Consider the following 18,397-nt stretch of genomic DNA (forward strand, 5'->3'; position numbering starts at 1 on the left):
ACAGATTTCAGATTTCTGTTTGGCATTTCCTCAACTAATCAACCACACAAATAAGACTTTCACTTGGAGAGGAGATAAAGAATCCAGCCTAGCTTTTAATTACTCTAACCTATGAACAATTTGTTACAAGAGTCTACAGATGGAGTTATGATTGTATCTTAATCAAACATCTGAGTCCACAATCTTACTGCATATGCCAGCAATGTTGGGCGATAATTAAACAGCCTCTACAGTGATCTGCTTATCTCAATTAGACATCAGCTTTGCTTCAAAAGAAACTCCTCTGGAAAAGCAGGTGTCCATCTTCCTCAGGCTAAACCACCACTGAAGATCCAATGTGGAAACAAACATACAGCACAGTAGTTACTTCACTTCTAGCACCTCTAGCATGCTTGTACCTCTCAGTAATTGTCTCAGCCTAACTCAGGTCTCCTACACCTTGTACCACAGAACATGTCATTCTCCAAAGCAACTTTGAAGCTGGTGTCTACTAAGGACATAAAGTTATATAGAGAACATCCAAAGGAGGGCTACAAAGATGGTGAATGGTCTGGAGTGCAAGGCATATGAGGAACAACTGAAGGTCCCAGAGCAGAGCTGAGGGGATGCCTCATGGCTGCTGCAGCTCCTCACAGAGAGCAGAAGGGCAGCACCAGGGCCCAAGGGAATAGCATGGAGCTGCATCAAGGGAAGGTCAGGCTGAGGGTTAGGGAAAGGTTCTTCACCAGAGGGTGGTGGTCATGGAACAGGTTGCCCAAGACAGTGGGCATGGCCCCAAGATACCAGAGATCAAGGAGCATTTGGACAACACTCTGAGACACTGGGTTTGGATTTTAAGTGTTCCTCTATAGAGACAGGGGTTGGACTTGATCTTTTTGGATCCTTTCCCATTGGGATATTCAATGATTCTATGATACTATGTGTGTACATACCTGTGTCTTATCAAAGGCAGGCTGATGTCAGGCACAGTAAGGGATCCTTCAGCCTCAGGCCTGGGGAACCAGAGTTCACCAAAGCATAAGCCTGCAGAGGAATTCATCTTTTTTTCCACCTTCTGGATGCTGACAATTATGCTAGGAGATGCACTTAGCCAGACACCTCATTAGGGTTGGGTGCTGCTCCACACAAGCTCACACTAAGCCAGTAAGTCAAGACAGCATCTGCAGGGTATTGAAGCTTTCCTCATAAGACCAGGTTTAAAATCACTTCTATCTCCAGAACATACTTTGATGGGATAACTGCCAAAGTTCAAATGGTTATTAATACTATCAAGAGCCTGAATAACTTCTCTTGTACTAGCTGGCTGCTGTAGCCGAATTCAGCTACAACACTAATGCAGAAAGAATAAAATTTGTTACTGTGATTCACTAAGTCATTTCAGGTTGTAAAGAAGAACATATGGCACTTGTGAGCTTCCCTTGATATCTTTGATTCTTTAATTAGGTTCCTATGCAAGTCAGCATGCTGGCCTACAGCTGTAGACCCCAGGTTACAAAGCAACCTTAGGAGTCCCCACTGCTCTGCCTGATAGAAACCACTACGTCAGGATACTGCTGCAGGCACTCCTTCTGCTGCTTCCACCCCAGGAACTAGTAAGTAGGTAATTAACACTGCAGAATTAAAGGGATAGTCCAAAATGCAGGTACGCCTTAACCAAAATGCAAATTAATGCTTTAATGCACAGCACTGCTTTGTAATTTTAGGATGCTTTTGGTATCTTTATCATTAGGAAACTGTATGCCATAATTTTCTCTTCCATGTCTTCACATGGTTCTTAAATTCACCTTCTGTCACTGACAAACTTGCTCTAGGTTTCCTCTGCTATTTGGAAAGCTGCAGATGATCACAGGCAAAATAAATCAAAGTTAACAAATCTGCTAACAAATCTGAAGAATTTGCAAGGCAACAAACAGTGCATCTACAACATGGCACTGAAACATGGCAAAAAGCATCAACAGGATTAGGCGGTTGTGGCACCCAACAAGACTTGGTATATTTTAGAAACAGGACCAGTATTCTCCCTTTCATAGTACAGATCAAACAAAAATAAAATCTTTTGCTGTTGTTTGTTTTTTGTTTGTTGTTTTTTTTTTTTTTTAGAAAGAACCCCCAGCAGGTTGACTTCCATGGTGAATTATGACTTTTCATGAATGCTGCAGTGTACAAAATCTCAGTGACACTTGTAACCTGAGGCAGCAAAGCATGGCACAATACACTGGAACAATACATCGGTTACATTAATCACAGTGGCATAGCATCACAGCTGTCCTTTTTTCAAAGTCAACTTGAATCTGGCTGTTGTGGGGTTTTTTATACTATTTCATTTTTTTGAGGAGAGAAGAACTCAAAATTCAGAAGAGCTTCCAGACTGTTGCAGTCATGTTCAAAATATCACTCACTGCTCTTGCAAATCCATCCTGATTCTATAATATTTCCTGAATTTCTAAGCTAATATTAAAAATAACCTCTTTTACAAAAGAATAAATCAAATACTTTACAAATCAAACAACAGCAAATGCAAAGCTCATGCATATTTAATTCAGTGGCATAGGCGCCCTAAGTTCCTTTCAAGTTTCATGACTCTTAAGTCATTGAAAACTGCAACAAAGCTCCAATACAAACTCATCTTAAAAGTGATTAGATTATAAAATAAACAACGTATTTTCTTTTAAACATTTGAATATCATATAATAATCAGTGTTAAGAGTCACCTGCTTGGCATGCATCAGACGAGAAACCTGCAACTTTGAGTTCACTTGCTTATTCAGCATCTATTTTCCTTAAAGCAGTTTGCCAGGAGAGAAAAGCAATCCTGTTGCAGCACAGGAAGGGTCACAATCCCTCCAACACTGCACACTTTGCCAGTGGATATGCTGAAGATGGTATTACACAAACTCCTGGGGAATGAAGATGAACTGGATGTATTCATATTCAGCCCTGCTTCCTATGACTTTGTAATGTGCAGAAATGCCCACAGGCCTTAACTTCTCAAAAGGTGACTTTGTTAGGGATAAGCAGTTGGCTACTGCTACAAAGCTCAAACACGCCTAAGTTTTCTGTTAATTAGTAGTGTACACAGCATAGTACATAGAGTGATACTGAGGAAGCACTTTTTCCAAGTGATAATAGCAAATGATGCTAAGGAATTCAAAATACAGAAAAGTTGAATAAGCGTTCTCCCATCACCATTTTATAAAACACTGTGATTAAGCATCTAAAACAACCCCTTTGCTTCACATGACAAATCAAAGGGGGTGAAAGAAACCTGCCCTCCCAAAAGCACAATTGCACCAGGTCTTTCAAACCCACGCCAAATCTCTCTTATATGCCATGCCTAAGATTTGTGAATAGGACAAAAAGACATCTGATTATTAGCAGAACTCAAATTTAACACTGCTCTGCGCTTTGAGGAGAGAGAGATCAGAAATAGGGTCTCTCTTCATTGGCAGTTTTCTGTCTAAATCTGGAACAACACAAGACTGCACCAGAAACTGCTCATCCACTCCATCTCATCTGATAGACAAGCATTTACCACATCATAACACTCTAAATAGCTGGGCAGGAAAAAGCCTAAATCCCTCCCTCTCCCTCCTTAGTTTAAGTATAGAAAACTGCATCTATGCTATTTACAGATTTGAACCCTTGTCTGTACAGAAGTTTTGTAAATACAGCCAATTTCAAAGTCAAAGTCATTAAGAATTGGATCAGTGCCTTGAGAGAAACAGCTCAGATTCCCTTCCCAGCACTACTGTTCAATACTTGTTGACTTTAAACCCTCAAAGGCACCCAGCCAATATGAAATTTAAGACTCAGGGACTAAGGCAGAATTTAACCTGGCTGTATCTGGACCGTGGCCTATAACTGTCTCATAATCCGGTTTATTCATTCAAAAATAAGCAAACCAACAAAATATAAACAAACCAACCTTGCATAATTATTTGCTCTCTGCATGCCTTCCTTCTCACTGCATCCTGGAGCAAAAGCACAAGGGTGGGATGTATTCCTAACACTGCCCTTGTTGCTCAATGAGCTGAAGAATTTTTTGCTGGAAGCCTCTGTTTTCTTAGCATTGGCAATCTGAAAAACAAAAAACATTTTGTTAACAAGTGGATCCCAGGATACATTAGAAATAAGTTCAGTTCTGAACCACTGCCAGCTAAACCATAAACCTCTCACATGCAGACAACTCACCCAAGAAGAGCAACTAGAAGCACCTTCACCGAATTCATACATCACCTCAGCATTCTATTTGTACCACTCATGAACAGCAGCAAAAAACTTTAGAAAACAGTAATACAACAAATGTCAACATGTGCCTCAGATGAATATTTGTTGAGCCATCCAGGTTTGTTGTAAAGAGGGGGTCTGCGCTGCAATTAACTCCATTGTCCCCACCCAGTCCACTTGACCAGGAAAGAAAGCTTGAAAGGAGCAATAATCAGCACGGTGTCCTTCTACAGCAGAGGTACTGACTGTGAATAATACCTACCAAATCCCAGCTGTGATCTCATAAAATAGCCATGCTTCATGGCTACATCATCCCTACAGAGATCTATGGAAGGTTGCTTGCAGCAGCCCAGCCACACTCTTGAGAAGAACAGCACTGGACAGACACACACTAATCTGCTGCTCTTCTACCTGCACTACTTGAAAACAGTAAGACAGAAGACATCACTGATCTACTTGTTCCATATGAGTACACCGGAGATAGTGTCTGAGCTCCCCAAAGCTGGCAAGGAAAACTTCTTGCTCTACAAATTCTGTTATCCTCATGCTGCAAACTGTCAGACTTTATTACAATACTTGCTGTGATGTTTAAATTGGCATGGTTGATTTTCAAGAGCTTCTTCACGGCACACAGCACCTTGTCATAAAAAATATCCTTATTTTTTACAACATTTAAACTGACAAACTACAGCACAATTAAAACAAACACAAGAATTTTTTCCTGCTTCAAAAGGCAGATCTCACTGACAAGTCTAGTGATAAAATCCGTACAAAACAATGTAGATTCTCAATTAAAACAATACATGTAAAATAGAAACCAGTGGTTGCTCTTCCATTTAAATGGTCAAGCAGAAAAAAGGAAAGTTATGTAGATGTTTTTTTTAACTAAGATAATGTAGTAAGATTAGAGCATGTTTCTACTTTGCAATAGCCCCAAAATGACTTCACTGAAAAACAAAAGCTGCCCCACTAAAATAAAATGCAGACAAAATAGCAAGTAATACAAGCAGCAAAGCCACAATACAAAAGGGACAAATTAACAATGGGTCAGTAAAGTAAGGAGCAGAATCAGGCTGTAAGTTACACCCAAAAGGAAACATGAGTAATAAGGCTTAAGTAATATTCTTCTCTGCTTTTATCATAAAATCCACTTGCAAATTTCCTTCTACAAAATAGAGAACTGCTCTCTTGTGGGGAGGAGTAGATAGCTATCAACGCCAAACATTTAGAGTGCACACCACCAAAATGGCGACTGAGCTCAGGTAACACAGTGCTGACCTATGCAGCATGGATGACTTCTGTTCCAAAGCTTATAGTGTTGCCAACATGACTGACATGTACTTTTGCCATCCTTTCATACTTTGTTTTCCTACGACAGGGCAGGCTCCTCAAAGGAGGCAGCCCTTCCTTAACTATGGTACCTAGCTCCTGACCACCAGCAATTAAAACTCAAAAGATGTAAACAGCAGCTTGTTCTCACCTACATGAATTTTTCCAAAATTCCTGAAATAAGAAGTGTCCTTTCCCTTTCCAGGTTTCAGCTCACAGCAGAGAGTGGCTTGGGTATATTCCCTTTCCTACCACAACTCCATTTCCATCTCTTCACAGATGGAACTTCTTTACTAACACTTTGGCAAGAATTGAGTGAGAGTACTGTAAGAGCTAGGAGAAGCTAAATGCAAGACTTATGTCAGTGTGTGCACACAGTTTCAGAAATGTAGACCTGAACTCCGCACTCATGTGCAGATCTGATTCTCCTGGATTCTTGTTGGCCCATAGCATTGGAGAAGATGGCTGTTAGCTAATTACAACCATGTGACCTTGCAATACAAAAACTCAGTTAAGCAAGGTTTGTAACCATACAGCTAAAACATTTCAGTATGGGTAAAAACTGGAAGAAATGAGAGTACTATGTTTATAGCAGGCAGATGGTGTAATACTTTAGATAATGAAAGAATCAACTCATGGGAAAGTAACACAATACCTCCCTACCAGTCAAGCTTTACTCGGAAACTTGTTAAGGTCTACATCCTATTTCTTGAAGAAAACTTACTGGCTAGGGAGGTCCAGGTTTTCTGAAGTGTTCCCAGCACTCTCAGTGAATTAACTGTCAGGGAGGTCTCAATATCCTTCCTCAAAACATCCACCAAACGTTGAAAGAAGTTTGTCATTGTCAGCACAAACTTTGCAGCAATTCTCTGCCAGCTCTGTGATAGCCATTTCCCCATATTTGCAGAGTCCTTAATAATAACGCTTAATACAAGGAAGCTCCCAGTAAAGTGCAGCATGTTGCTGCACACATACAGAGCTTTACTCATTCAAATATGTTTTTACAGCAGGCTAGGGAAAAGTAGACATTACATCAATGATCTTACAACACTCTTCTTACTCTTTCATAAAACAAGTCTTTTAATACCACCCATTCTCATCAAAATTTTAGTCAGGGTAAAGCACTTCTAAAGGAATCAATGTGAAAAAAAAATCTTTCACGCATCAAAAAATGGAGAGAGGTAACAGAAAGCAATCAAAAGACAGAATTGCCATACAGAAATAATTCTCACATAAACCTCAAACATCTCAGAAAGCAGTGCTATCCTTCAGTATGCTAAAGATGCCAAAATGTTGTGCCATAACATGGTAAATACAATGCAAAAGGATATGCCTTTTAGTTAAGGACAGACAACTAGGCACAGCTGATATTTATTTTTAACAGAATAACCAGTAGTAAGACAGTAAGCACTATGGTTTTAGAACCATAGTTTGCCATTAATCTTGTACTCACACTTCTATCTTTCTCCTGAATAAAAGAGGGGTAAACAAATATAAATATCAGCAAATGGCTAACTGATGTGACAGTGAAGATCAGATATAATACCATAGTAAGCTGTTCCTGCTCACAGAAGAAGAAGAAAAAAAAAAGCAGAAAAACTTAGCCACTCTAAATGTGCAAATGTACTGAACACACAGTAGTCAATCAGTCATTCCTAATCTCTGAATGATCAACTGGAAAAAAAGTAAAAATAAACACCATGTTAATATCATTTACCTTTGATTACACAAAAAACCACTGATCACTGCTGAAAGCTTCTAACTCTCTCAGCAGAAGTTTTAATTAGAAGGATTATCATTGATTAATCCACCTGAGTCACTCTGAAGGTGTGACTGAACAGAGAACATTCCACCTCAGAGAAATGCGCATTAATTAGTACGGGCTTAAACTGCTTTCCTCCTCATTCAACTTAAAGGGAAAAAGAAAAAGAGCAAAAAGCTCCAGAACACAACAGGAAAAACCCTGCAGTGTTATGCTTCTGAGATATTTTTTACTTTACTTTTCACTTTAGAAAATCTCACGCTTGCATTTCACAGCCTTCTATTTAACTACATTACATTTCTGCAAAATAAACATACCTAGGCTTGGATATCAATACATATTTGCAAAGCCCTGCCAAAAAACTGTAGCCATGAATCAGCCAGAAAGGCCAAGCCATGAAGGATGACACTGATACTTGATGAGAATGTACACAGAGTTATACACATACCACAACTGAAACCAGGCATGCTCCCACCCAGAAAGTGAGTTTCAGTGTCCCACCTAGGCAAACAGTCAAGTAGAAAACCTCATTTAAAACTTTCATCATTTTTCCTTAAGCTCTCAGCTCTCACCAAAAGATCTCCAGCTGCATGTTGGCCTGCAGCCTGATCCTGAGTCTTTTACCCCTGAAAAATAGATAACAGTTCCTTGACCATATCTATATACCACAACTCACAGTAACCTTAATTTGGTAGCGCTTACATGTCACCTGTCTTTAAAGGTCACAACTCTGTCTGCTGATGTTCTGATGAACAAGAAGGATTGGCAAAATTTTCTCTTTTCAGGAAAATCTCCTCCTGGCCTCTACACTAACAGAAAACATCCCCATGGTACAATCTGCCTGGTGACCATCCTGTCCATATCCAAAGGAGAGGGCATCTCATTCCCACAGGCCTGGAGGCAGATAGCTGACTCCCAGGTCAGTTCTACCAAATAACCCCTCCTACTCCATTCTCTTTCATCCAGGAAGGTCTCCTGCAAGGTGGCTGACTCAGATCTGTGTGCAGGCACATCCCTCTTTGGTCACTAGATGACATTAGAAAGATAGGTGTGGGGAAGACTGGACAGCCAGGTCAGGCAGGCCAGAAAGGGAGGGGCAGGGCTTTGTCTTCCACAGCATAAATTGCATGCTTCAGATAATCTCTGCTCCTGTGTATGCTTCTGATACTTTGCATTATTTACCCTCTTACTTACTTTCATAGCCCAAGCCACCATGCAGGACACACAGCAGCCCTACAAAAGTTCTGGTAAATGGATAGAAAGGATTTTTCCATTGGCCTCTGTCAACTCAATACATAATCAATAACTGGCGTCAGCAGAAGTCAAGTGAGAAAATCTCAACCTACATCAACATGCCATTTTAAGAGCATCTGGAATAAATCACTTTATTCTGATGCCACTGTGACCATTGGAGGAGGTTGGTCTTTTTTCTGAAATCAATTATTCTGAGGTTATTTTGTAAACAAGCTATGAAAATTTGTCTATGTTACTGCAAAGGACTGAGGCCCCAACTGCATCCTATAGTGGCTTTTGACAGGCACAGGGCACTCATAGATTAGTGCAGTGATGCAGACATAAAAAGAAGATGACTGATCGGAAGCAGACACAGAAATATCAGAATTGAGCCTGGTCTATATGCAGACAAATGCAAAGCCGTGGTTTTCCAATGTTGACAGTATTCAGCCTTCAGAGAACACAATCAAAGCCCCAACACCAGCTTGGGACTTCAAAACATTTTTGCAGTGAAGCAACTTAAGAATACAAACATTCCTAGTCAGGAAGAGATCAGTCATAAATGCTTTCTGAAATGGAGATGAACTCCCTTATTGTGTATTTAAAGCAACATTATAAACCAAGCCATATCTATATAAAGAAACACTGTGGGCTTAAAGCAACAGTGGTGTTATTCTACCCCAAAGCTTGGACTGGGGACCCAGGAGCAAACCCACAAACGTTGCTACTGTACAGGAGTGAACATACAGATATGGGGAACTAAGAGGGAGAAAAGATGAGTTTGACAGAAACACTCAAGAAGAATCTATCCATTTTTTAAACCTTACATTATATACACTAGAAAACACAAGGAAAACAATTACTACAAACAAAAACAATAGTAACAACAGAAAGCTGTTCATTTCCCAAGCAAAGTTTCAAAAGAAATTAAAACCTCTGAGAGAAAAAAGAGAAGCTTTCTGAGAAATTCTACATGAGGCTAACAAAGAAAGCCAAACAAGGGATGTGTAGGAAAGAAAGCTTCAGATTCCCATAGTGCTAGCAGCATTACCAAGGGACCATTGCTCACATCTAACGGCAGATACAGAATGTAACAGATTTTGACATTACACTTTACAGACATCATGTTGTCAGAAATACTTGAGTGTATATAACTTTTTAAAATTATTTTTAACTACTCCAGTTCTCCTTTTCTAGCAAAATCATAGGTAAGAAAATAACTTAGTATTTTAATACTGTATTTTCATCATGACATTCATAACTGATTTAAAGTAACCAAAATGGTGAAAGGAGTTGACTTAAATATATTAACCTCAAAGACCGAAGTTCTTTTAGCTTAAAATACCTGTGAAAAAGGTAGCACATCAGCATTTAACAAAAACATCAGAATTGTTCCTGCTTACCTCAGCACCTGAACTCCCTGGAAAGTCACCCACCATTAACTCCAGCTGTCAGGTAGATGAATGTACTATTCAGCCACTGATTAAATCTTATGTAAGATTTTACAATGCAGAGGCCTTAAAGTGCTTAATTATTTTAGCTTACTCTATAGCTCTTACGTTGATGTTTTTTTCTTTTTTCTTTTCTTTCTTTTATTTATTTATTTATTTTCCAAATTAAAAGCAGAAAGCTAACACTGATGATAACATTTTCACTCAAGCAAACTTGAATTTAAAAGTGTTCTTCTTGCTTTTAAGGAACAAAGCATGTTCTTTCGTACTAAGAAATAAATCTTACAGAATACCCTAAAAGCCTAATAGTGTATCATGACTGCTGCACGTTGCTGGGACATCCATGGTAACATTCACCCTTGGCTTTGTGAAGTGAATCTGAAAGTCAACAAAACACTATTCTTCTGTTACATTGTTGCACTGTTAAGGCAGTAGATTAAAGCAAGGCTGTGAAAACAACCTAGACATTTATACTCAGCAAGTGATTACCTATTTGTTACAATCCCGAAATATGTTTTAGCCCACTTACTCAGCCAAGACTGGAGGCCAGCAAGTGCTTCCCACTCCGCATCCACTTCACCCACCCAAATACAAACTCACCTATCCAGAAAAGTTCCTCATGCCTCTCACTAATCACAACTTTAATAGGAGTTACTATAATCAAAAGCATTCCCTCTGGAGTTCACACTGGGGTGATCATTTTGTGCCTACTTGGTGAGCTAAGCTTTGGAAATAGGCTTAAACAGAGAGAGGTGAGAGTCACCAACACTGTCCAGAAGCGGGCCACAAAGACGATCAGAGGGCTGAAGCACCTCTCCTACAAAGACAGGCTGAAGGAGCAGGGCTTGTCCAGTCTGAAGAAGAGAAAGCTGTGGTGTGACCTCGTTGCTGCCTTCTGATACTTAAAGGAAGACTATAAACAGGGGTGAATTCAACATTTTACATGGGTAGATAATGACTGGACAAGCAGAAATGGTTTTAAACAAAAGGAGAAGAGACTTAGATTGGACATCAGGAGCAAGTTTTCACTGAGAGAGTAATAAGATGCTGAAGCAAGCTGCCCAGACAGATTGTGGAAATCCTGTCCAACGAGATATTTAAATCCAGGTTGGATGGGGCACTGGGCAGCCTGATCTGATAACTGATCTAGTGGTTGGCAACCCTACCTGTGGTAGGGGGTTGGAATTTGACAATCCTTCCAACCCAAGCCATTCTACACTTCTATGATACTATGATTCTATGATATCATTATAAACCTGAAAGTACAATAAAAACAGGTAAGAAAGGATCACAGAGTACATGTAGTGTTTAGATCCTGAATGGAGAAATACCGATATATATGTGGCAACTCCATTCCCATCCTCCAAAGCTCCTCAGACAAGGCATTTGTTTTGCCACCAACCTCAACCATCAAACTTCTCTCAGAGCTACAACTTAAAACAAAATAACGAAGATTTACTGATAAAATCCTAAAAGCTGGCTGTCCCAGAGCTTCACTGCAAACTGGGAGAAAGAAAGGTAATAGACAAACTTGATGTTCAGTTTGTCCTCAAACTTTGGGCATCTCATCCAAGGCACTACTAAGAGTGGGATATGGAGCAGATAATACATACTAGTCCTATCTTTGTCAGAAATTACTACATAAATAACTACAGTAGCTAATGAATGAAGCAGTGATTTCAATTGCTTTTCAATTTTTGTCTTAAGTATGTGTTGGCATAAAGCTCTACTGAATTTGGAAGACCATTAAATACTCAGATACTTTCATCTTTGACAAAAGCAGATGCAGATGGTAATGCAGGGCTGCCCAGCCTGGCACTCAATACCAAGAATCATATTCCCTACCCCAAGCACACACAGAGGCTGGTACAGTTGAAGCATGTTTTACATAGTGGGTGTACCAGAAGATGTTATCAGTAAGCATTTAACCTGTTCTTGAATGTGCAAGTAATGATTTTTATTTATTTTTTAAACCAACCTACTCAAGTTAGTGAATCTGATTTAACTTCCATGAGGCTGCAAAAGCCATCTTGACTCGTCTTTCTACTTCCCAAAGGTATAACTACCCTATGAAGAAATGGATGGCTAAACAAGGTTGACAAATCTCTCTAATTTCTGTAATGCATTCTTTCAAAAGCTTTTGGAGTTATTCTGTTGAAATCTTTTCCAAGAGGTTTCAGCCTGAGGCAGAAAAAAAACACTGAAATTTTTTTCATATGAATGATTGAAGGCTGGCAAGAACTAAACACAGGTGAAAATATTATATTATAATAGAATATAGAAGGCATGCTTAAAGGCGCTCTTGCCACCTCCACCCACAATGCTTTATATAAAAGTGTTGAATAAAGCAGTTGGAAGCATAAGGGCATATCAAAATAGTTTTAAATACTAATGTCCCCTCCCTCGTTTTTGTTGTTATTGCTTCAATAATTGACATGGGGGAAGGCAGGAGTACTGTAGATTTAGCCATGCAAAATAAGAAACTTCACTTTGTGTCTCACAATAACACGAGATTTTCTATGTTAAATGACACAGCTTTATCACAGGCTTCATTATCCATGGGAAAAAAAAGATAACCCACTAACTTCTGAAAAGAAATTCTGAACCAACTTACTTATTACTTGACAAATCACAGTAGGTCTTGCACCTACCGACCCATGTGACCCGATTCCTAAACCAGTATGCACCCTACACCACCTCTGATGCTAACAAGGTAGTGGTAGGACTGGACTCATAGCCAAAGGACAACATAGACTGTAACTAAGACTCTTCTGGAGACAATTCTCTCCTCTACACAGAGAGACTGGGAGCCCAAGCTTCCCTTTTGGGCACCTCAGGTAACTGCTTACCTAAGCCACTGAGTATGCGTGCTTACTACTACTTTTTGAGCAACAACAAATTTTTATATATTTTATTTTTTTTCCAATGGAAATGTAGATTTAAGGGCTGATATACTGGTAAAACTGAAAGTTATAATGAATTCCAGGACTCAATCAAGTACTCCATTCTTGAAAAACACAATAATAAAAGACTACATAAGAAATTTGGTAGTAATAACTTTGGGGTCAAATCCATAGTGATTTTTTTGGCAAAGGTTCCACTGACGACACTTAAATGCGATTTCAGTGGGTGTTCTGCCTGAGAAAGGGATGTATATTAAAATCACCCCATTCCCAGTATTATACAGTGTCAACTAGTCACATAACCTAGTATTATTTAGACCATTTTCATGCCAGAATCTCCGATTGCAGGGTGCAAAACCCAGCAGGAAACACTGATTACTCCCTTAGTAGCAAACAAAAAAGCAATCTTTTTTACTTGGCTTCCTTATTATATCTTTTACCTTCTAGAATAGCAATCGCTTTTTTTAAAACATGGATTTGCACAGTATTCAATTTGCAAGTTTCCCCATATAGATGTAAATTTACTGAAATAGCTGCTCACAAAATCCAAAGCCCAAGGGTGGAGACCTAAAAATAAATGTTTGTAGTTTAAGTCTTTTATATCCATACATGATAATAAATCTGTTTAACCACTGGTGAAGAAAGGGAAGAACGGGAAAATCATAAGCAAGCAGAAAATAAAAGTGTGTGTCTTTTGCACTACCCTGCACAAAATTGTATAGATACTTCCACGCAACCACTTGGCTAAATGTTTCAAATGTTGGTTTTTCAAAAGTATTTAGCCATATAAACTACCCTTTTGTTTCTGTTGGCTCCAAATGTTCCTAGGCTCATGAATTCTTCCTTCCATCTTATTATTCAAGAAAACACAGCCAACACTGCCTTTACGAAGCAAGAAAAACCCAAGTATCATTTTCCAGTTAACTCTTCTGCATCTACCTTGAAGTGAATACAGCAACAATGAAGGGCCAGGTTCTCTAATCAATGCATTGCATCAGATCACTACCATTTAATAAGATTTTATTTCCCAGATAGCACCACAGAAAAGGCTCTAGCTAGAAGGCAAGCTCAACTCACAAGAGTTGTGGAGAGCACTCTAAAAATTTATAAGTTTACATAATGCAAAAACAATAAGTGGTAGTAGGCAATGCTTCCTACCCTACTGAATGCCACAACCCTAGAAATATTTCAAACAGCACTTTTTTTTTTTTTTAAATTAAATGTCTTCAGTAAATCAGACCAGACACTGATCTTTCACCATCCAAATTCAGTGAACGTAGACTTCACTAATACTTCTACTCCATACTTCTAAACTATAAAATGAAATTTTGTCTTGCTTATTCATTCTTTTGTACTGCTTCTCTAATCTGAGATACCAGTGACTACACAAATCATTTCTCTGTATTTCTCTATTTTCCACTTGTTTAATGTCACACTTGACACATGAACAATGAATTTGTGACGTATTTATTCTTACAGCACAGTTAACAACTTCACAGCCAACAGTTGTCACTGAATGTCTAAATGTGTCAATGAAGTGGCAGCTTCCAAAACAAACCATTCTATGACTCTATGATTTGAAGGAATATACTACATTACAATACATCTTTGATGTATTGTTTGCCCCCTTAAATGCCACATGAGCTCTGTTTCTGAGTCTTTCCCTTCACTCTCCTCAACCTTCCTTCATACTGTATTCTTCAGAAGCTGAAGAGCCGGCGAGGAGTGACTTGACATGACTCCAGACAGAAACACAATTTTACTGTCTTGTTTTCTCTGACAGATCTGAGGAACCAACTCAGTGACATGGAATTGAAACTCACACACTGCTGTTTTTCAGAGGAAGCACCGCCCATCCCAGCAACTTCTGGATTAAGACCCAGCATTCAACTGCAATAATATAAGCTTATGACTTGACTCATTAGTTAGAGAAGCATCATGTCTTCCAATGTTAAGGAATGTGACAATAACAGCAAATCCTAATGCTGCTTGATAAATGGCAGGCAATTCTCCATATAAGGTGAAAAATGTGTTACAGCAGCTTGTAGAAAACTGCTAATCCTTTGCCTGTTCTTAATATTGAAGAATATAAATGAACATATAAATCTACTTTGTAAATAAACCTAGGAAGTCTACTTTGCACACTGCTAGCTATAAACCATCTAAACTGTGCTCAGAGTATAAGGAATTTTGAACTTAACCATTTAATCCCTTTTAAACACAGAGTGCATTTAAGCCTGGCATGTACACCTTCCTAGCACTGAACCGAATGTAAATCTGAGAGGTCTTGCCCCCATTCAATTCCTTTATACTTCACCATTCCCCAGTAATCCCATGCATTCCAGACTGTTTAACAGCCCTGCTGCTGCATGAAGGCAACAGAGGCTGGAGAAGCCCAGCTGCCTGACACAAACGTTGTTCTCTCGCTCTGCACATCCTGCTGGATGAACACCATGACAGCAGGGTATCAGAAATGAAACCTGCTTTATCTTTGCTCTTACTGTCTAGTAATCTCTGTACAGTAGCAACAAAAGTAAGTAGCATTATGAAATTGTTTGTGTGTTAAATGAACATTGAAGACATAGTGAGACACTGAAGGAAATATATCTATTGATTTTAATGGGCTCTACACAAAGTTGTAACAGCAGAGAAAATGTAATGATTACTTTTGCATAATGTAAGATATAGCATCTGCAAAAGATATATCAGTCTTGGCAATGAAATCTATTTTGTTTTGAATCATAGAACCTCTAAGATCATCTAGTTCAACTGACAAAATTAAATGTAAACTCCGATCTCCCCCCATCTTTCTGTATTTCACTCATGGTATCAACACCTCTGTGAGTGATCATAGTCTGACAAATCACCTACTTACTAAACCAGCTGGACCTTTCTTTATAATGTAATAACATGTCAATGGCCAACATTCTGCCTGGCTCTGGGACTGTCATTTTCTTATGTAGGAGGCAGCAGATAATGACACTTGCCAAGAAGATGGCTTCCTCTGCAGTGTCAGGAAAAGAAGTATAGCACAGAGGTAGCCACAAGCTTTGCTCGCATTTCTTCTACTGATTTAATGATAAGGAACAAATGTCAGTGACTTCCTGAAGAGTCCATCAGCAAACTAGAGGCCATAAAATAGGCCTGACAGTAAGAAGATAAAAGAGGATACTCAGAAAATATCCCCCAGGATCTTTCAAAAAAGACTCAAAGCTGATGCAATTATCTGGGGATTGAAGTCTTCTCAAAATCTAGCTGGCAGTGAGGAAACAAAACAGAAAGTTGAATAGAATTTAATGATATATATTTTTTTTTTAATAAAATCCTGAAGCCCAGGAAAAACGCTGTAGAATCTGTTCTCTAGAAGTTGGTGACTTCTATGAGAAGAGAGGCAATGAGAGGAAGTTTGCATACATACTTCTCACATAATTCACATAACGTGGATGTTCACAAGGAAAGGGACAGTAAGAAAAGAGACACTTGACTTTCTTTAACTTTGAGGAAAGTTTTTGATTTGATTGATTTAATCACAGAAATTTCCTTATATGAAAATAAAGGTCTGGTGATTGTTCCAGATTACCAACACCTTTTGAGTTAATCTACATTTAGCTAGAAAATATAACATGACCTCCTGTAAGACAGCACTGCTGCATTATTGCTACTATAAATGCAATACTCACTTGTACAGAACACATCGTACGCTTAATAGCCAGAAGGGGAACACGAGTAAGGAAAGGAGAAATGAGTATTTAGAACATATTAAATGTCTTATACAACAGAGGTGGAAAGTGCAATCAGCACAAGAATTTTATTAGTCCTTCACAGCTTTCCTTATTGCATGCTCTATGAAGTTCAGGTCAGAGTTCAGAAAGAGAGTGCAACAACACTGTAATGTCATAACTATTAAGAAACACAAGAAGAGTTGACTAGCCATAACAATTACTTTTGTGTTTTTGTGAGGTTTCTCTCCATCTGCTCAACAATGCCAAACACTTTGTCATAGCTCTTCCATTTCTCCTGTAAAGCATTTCTCCTCTTATTCAAAGAATCGGCATCATATTCCAGCCAGGTCTTCAGCCTCTCTACGTGGCAGAGTCCTGACACACAAAAAAACTCTATAGCTGATAGGGCTGAAAATGAAGAAAATCCTTAACATGAGTTTATCTGGTAAATTGGTTTCATGCATTTCAGCTCGCACTCCTGTAAAATGACAGCAGTGCTGAACCAACACATGAACAGAGTTGTCACAACCCACTATCCAGTCAAGTACTCCTACTATTGCTGGGCTATTCTACTGTTTACTTTTAAGAAATATATTGAAAATCTTGCATTCTATTGTTGTCTCTTTAATCCTATAATGATTTGAACATTTAATCAATTATCATTATTTAAAACATCTAATCTATTACACCTTGAACATCAAATTACCATTAAAGAGGTTACTTTGTTACTTGACAAATTGAGACTAACTTCTGAGACATAAGTCACAGTAACCCATTTGAGAAAGCATTAATAAATCAACTGAAACCCTTGAAATGAAAACCAACCAACCAAACACCTTCTTGACATGATCATTCCACAAATAACTTGTCTTTATTGTCATTTCTGAAGCCTTACAAGTATGCTTCAAAATTCAGGAAGTTGGCCCCTCTATTGTTTGACAATTCAGAAAAGGTAAATAATAATTACTAGGAGTTCTGTACCAGTGCTTTTTGCAGTTGAAAAAATGACTTCAGTAAAAACAGAGACACTATCTGTGGTGGTTTTGAAGAGTCACAGAATGCCATGCAGATTCAGAAAAGCTTAATGGAACAGATGAACAGCTTTGGGAGATCAGTATGTTTGATATATTTCTTAGAAAAAGAAAGCAAAGAAGGGTTCTACTCTAACTATGACACTTACCCTTATGAGTACAATACAAACCAATCAACAACACCAACAAAACAGTCAAGGTGAAATACATTCCTTTCTGCAAGTATAAAACCAAAAGGGACCCAGTTAACTGGATAACAAGCTAATATTCTGCAGTCACATGAGCTTTAAGCCAGCAAGGTTAGTGAACATGGACATAATCCCACGCACACGTCTGCTACTCTCTAAAACACTGAAAATAATTGCCTGCTTAGACTGGGTATACATAGGGTTCTTTTCATTCAGCTGAAGGTGCTTAGTACAATAAAAATATAAAATGATACATTGGAAAGAGTAGTGTTAAGCCATGGACTAGCACAGAGTGTCAGTACTCACTCATTGAAAGATGAACATTGAAAAGTTTTTCCTCCAGTAAGAACTCCAAGGAATTTGCAACCTTACTTCAGATCTGTGACCTAGAGTCAAAGGCATCCTTTCCTATTCCTAATCAGCTAGGGCACAAAATTCTCACCCACTAAAAAATTTCTCCAGAGGTTTCTGGCTGTCAGAGAGCCTGTTTTGTTGATTCTCGCACATAGCACCTATTGCCTTGCTATTTAAACAAGAATAGCCCTTGAACT

General features: G+C 38.7%; 2 protein-coding genes across 2 annotated transcripts in view; both read right to left on the reverse strand.

Annotated features, from left to right (window-relative positions):
* The window catches only part of TIAM2 (TIAM Rac1 associated GEF 2), a 133,749-nt gene extending 129,786 nt beyond the window's left edge, over nt 1-3,963 (reverse strand). Inside the window, exon 1 of the mRNA XM_072333786.1 lies at nt 3,926-3,963. The gene's annotated coding sequence lies outside the window, so the exon portion shown is untranslated. The remainder of the gene's footprint in view (nt 1-3,925) is intronic.
* SCAF8 (SR-related CTD associated factor 8) overlaps nt 3,944-18,397 on the reverse strand; it is a 145,137-nt gene continuing 130,683 nt past the window's right edge. Inside the window, exon 21 of the mRNA XM_072333793.1 lies at nt 3,944-4,077. The gene's annotated coding sequence lies outside the window, so the exon portion shown is untranslated. The remainder of the gene's footprint in view (nt 4,078-18,397) is intronic.

This window comes from Excalfactoria chinensis, chromosome 3, assembly GCF_039878825.1.
Source record: "Excalfactoria chinensis isolate bCotChi1 chromosome 3, bCotChi1.hap2, whole genome shotgun sequence".
NCBI classification, from domain to species: Eukaryota; Metazoa; Chordata; class Aves; order Galliformes; family Phasianidae; genus Excalfactoria; species Excalfactoria chinensis.